This window comes from Cervus elaphus, chromosome 17 (assembly GCF_910594005.1).
Source record: "Cervus elaphus chromosome 17, mCerEla1.1, whole genome shotgun sequence".
In the NCBI taxonomy this organism is placed as follows: Eukaryota; Metazoa; Chordata; class Mammalia; order Artiodactyla; family Cervidae; genus Cervus; species Cervus elaphus.
The window spans coordinates 15,026,318-15,030,858 of record NC_057831.1 but is presented as its reverse complement, the minus strand read 5'-3'; positions in this window follow the sequence as shown (position 1 = coordinate 15,030,858).

Here is a 4,541-nt window from a genome sequence, read left to right as displayed (position 1 = left end):
GTAAAGCCACAGTAATAGAAGTTTAAAATAACTGCCTTTTCACCTATTAACCAAAAATTTTGAGAAAGATTATTCTTCTGGGATTTTTTACTGAAAACTTAGTTGTTTAGGCCTCCAAAAAATTGTTATACTCACCAAGTTCATTTTAATTTTGGTCTTATTTATACACATATTTAATAGATATATTTTAAATGAATTTTAAGTTATTAGGCAAAGTATTCATTATTTTTGACCCAACAATCCAAATCTGAAAATTTGATGTAAAATTATAATCCAAAATTAGAAACATTCCTTCAGGGCTACTTATAATAAGGAAGAATTGGAAGGAGCTACAAGCAGAATAGTGATTGAAATAGTAACCATTATAAATGCTACTTTTGAATATTATGTAGGCAAAAGGCAAAGCTAAATATGCAATAAGATGATAGATTATGCCCAATGATGTCATTATGTAAAAATATGCTTGTATCTTGCAAAGTACTAGGAAACAAATACGCAAAATATTAGTAGTAGATTTAGGGAGATGTAACTAGAATGATTTTCCATCTATTTCCTTAAAAAATGTTTTTTTATAGATGTGGCTTGTTCTTTAAAGGGAAAAATTATCTTTAAAAAAACAACAACAACATCACTCAAAAAACAATATAGGAACAAGAGGGATTACTTTGTCTGAACATGAGTTTTGGCTTGGGCACAGGTGACAGACTTTAGGCCCTACGATAGGATGAGTAAATGAATGAATGAATGAATGAAGACAAAGTCCTATGCATTCAGGCCAGTTTAACTGCTATCTTTTCCCCATATCTAATATCCAATCAGGTTTGGTCAGCCTTAGCTCCACAAATAACCCAAATCTGACCTTTCTTATCACCTACACTGGTACCATCCTAGTCTAATGTACCAAACTTGCAGAACTAGGCAATTGTAGTAAGCTCTTACCTGCCCCTGCCCCTGCCCCTACTTTCATTCTTGCTGCATACAATCTATTCTCCATAAAGCCATAAGAGCGTGACCCAGAATTTCTCACTCTTCTGCTCTAAAACCTCAATGACTTTCAATGTCAATCAAAATGAAGTTAGAAGTCCTTACTGAGGCCCACCTGGCCCTCTGCATCTGCCCCCACCTCACATCTCTCTGACCTCATCGCCTACCCGTGTTCACTCCATTTTGGCCACATTAGCTTTTTGCTGCTTCCTTAGGTCCTTTGCACCTGCCTTACCCTCTGCCTGGAATTCTCTTCCCCAAAATAACTGCAAAGCTTGCTTCATCACTTCATTTAGGTCCCTGTGTAAATGTCAGCACATCAAAGAGAACTTCCCAGATTCTCCTATTAAAAATAGCCCCAGTTCCATCCACCACTCTCCTGAGATTCTCTGTCTTTACTCTTCTTTGTGTTTCTTCATAGCCCTTTTAACCACCTGAATATTCATATTCATATTACATATTCACTTGTAATATCTATCGCCCCTACCATTCCCCTGGCTAGAACATAAGCTCCATTAAAACAAGGTATTTTCTTGTTGTTTTTTCACTACTAGACACAAAATTAATTTTTTGAAAATTAAAACACAATTAGTAATTGTTAAAAGATTATTGATATGTTCCCCCCTCTGAATTATCTCAAAGATTTGTAATAAGGGCACCTTAAATTAATTTCTTCTTTAATTTTAATTTTGAAAGCTGAAAAGTTCCAAAAATATCCTACTGCTAAAAAAATAATGTGTTAAACTGACTGTACAATGACAAGTACCAGCTATCTGGCATAGAAAGTAACTTGTATACTAAACTGGAAATATTTTGATTGATTGCATTACAAATTTTAAATATATCTGTTAGCATTAATTCATATTGGAAATGATGTATAACTTATGACAGAAATATGGCAGCAATTATTTCTTCATATTTTTCTGAAGTTATGTCTCTATGTGACTATGGGGACCTGAAACTTGATTTCAACCTACTGACTGCAGATTGTCTTAACAATTACCTAGAATACTGGTTCCACAGAGCATGCCCTGCACAGTTGTCACAAGCAATTTAGATGCAGGTCAAGAAGCAACAGCTAAAACTGGACATGGAACACAAACTGGTTCCAAATAGGAAAAGGAGTAAGTCAAGGCTGCATATTGTCACCCTGCTTATTTAACTTATATGCAGAGTACATCATGAGAAACACTGGGCTGAAAGAAGCACAAGCTGGAATCAAGATTGCTGGGAGAAATATCAACCTCAGATATGCAGATGACACCACTCTTATGGCAGAAAGTGAAGAGGAATGAAAAGCCTCTTGATGAAAGTGAAAGAGGAGAGTGAAAAAGTTGGCTTGAAGGTCAACATTCAGAAAACTAAGAATAAGGCATCTGGTCCCATCACTTCATGGCAAATAGATGGGGAAACAATGGAAACAGTGACAGACTTTACTTTTTTGGGCTCCAAAATCACTGCAGATGGTGACTGCAGCCATGAAATTAAAAGACGCTTGCTCCGTGGAAGAAAAGCTATGACCAACCTAAACAGCACATTAAAAAGCAGAGACATCACTTTACCAACAAATGCCCATGTAGTCAAAGCTATGGTTTTTCCAGTAGTCATGTATGGATGTGACAGTTGGACTATAAAGAAAGCTGAGTGCCGAAGAATTGATGCTTTTGAACTATGGTGTTGGAGAAGACTCTTGAGAGTCCCTTGGACTGCAAGGAGATCCAACCAGTCCATCCTAAAGGAGATCAGTCCGGACTATTCATTGGATGGAAAGGCATTGAAACTGAAACTCCAATACTTTGGCCACCTGATGCAAAGAACTGACTGATTGGAAAAGACCCTGATGGGAAAGATTGAAGGCGGGAGGAGAAGGGGACGACAGAGGATAAGATGGTTGGACATCACCGGCTTGATGGACATGAGTTTGTGTAGACTCGGAAGTTGGTGATGGACAGGGAGGCCTGGTGTGCTGCAGTCCACAGCGTCATAAAGAGTCGGACACAACTGAGCAACTGAACCGAACTGAACTGGTTCCACAGAGCATGCCTGGTAGAGTTGTCTCAAGCAATTTAGATTCACTGAATGTTACGATCCTTGCTAATGAATGTATTCTGAGATAATTTAACTCCTCACTGGTTTTGTGATCTTGGCCAAGGGACCTAACCTCTCTGGACTGCAATATCCTTGTCTGTAAGGGGATAATAATAGCAGACAACTAGTAGGCTTATTATAGAAATCAAATCAGATAATATCTGTTAAGTACTTTAGAAGAAAGCAGAGGTGCGGGAAAAGGGACATGCTATTAATGAATATAGAAGGAAACTGCATTTGCTGAATTTGTGCTTCCACTACATGCCCAGACTTCCCTGGTGGCTCAGATGGTCTGCCTGCAACGCAGGAGACCCGGGTTCAATCCCTGGGTCAGGAAGATACCCTGGAGAAGGAAATGACAACCCACTCCAGTACTCTTGCCTGGAAAATTTCCATGGACTGAGGAGCCTTGTAGGCTACAGTCCACGGGGTTGCAAAGAGTCGGACATGGCTGAGAGACTTCACTTTCACTTTGACTTTATGTGCACAGACCCACTAAGTGCTTTATTCAGTAGCGCAGAGCTCATGCTCTGAGACCAGACTGGAGCACCCGGTTCTTTCTTTTTCTTTTGATGTTTATTTATTTGGCTGTGTTGGGTCTTAGTTGTGGCCAAGGGATCTTGGTTGCTTCATGCGGGCTCAGTAGTTGCAGCAAGCCAGGTTCAGTTACTCACAGTATGTGGGATCCTAGTTCCCCCAACCAGGGATCCAACCTGCATCCCCTGCATTGTAAGTGGATTTCTTAACCACCCAGCAGTCCACCCACGGGACCACCAGGGAAGTCCCCTAGACCACTTGTTTCTAACCCTGCCTCTGACACTACCAGGGTGATCTGGGGTAATTTGCTTAAACCAGACTTGTCCTATGGAAGCATAATATGAGACACATAAGCGATTTAAAATTTTCCAGTAGCCATGTTAAAGAAAGTAAAAGAAACAAATGAAATCAACTTTAATAACGTATTTCACTTGTGCCAATATATGCAAAATGTTATTTCATCATGCAATCAATGGAAACTAATATTAATGAGATAGTTTACATCCTTTTAATTTGTGCTAAGTGTTTGAAATCTTATGTGTACTTCACCCTGACATCTCAATTCAGACAAGCTACATTTTAAATGCTCAAATGCCACATGGGCTAGTGGCTATCATGTTGAACAACTCAGCTTAAACTTCTGCCTCAGTTTACCTATCTGTAAACTGTGTGTAAGAACGGTACAGTCTGGAGGGTAGGAAGGAGGGTGAAATGGGTGAATGCCGCACTCCAGCCCCGGCAGGACCAAGAATACCCAAGGGATGAGTGGCGTCGGCGAGGAAGACAGACAGACAGACACAGAAGGTTGCGTAGAAGAGGTAGCTTTTTTTTTATTTTTAGGACAGCTCAGTTTTTATAGAATGAACGTTACCTCCCCCTTAAGTCAGCACATATTACATCAGATATTGTTTCATGCTTCTGTCAATAATTTT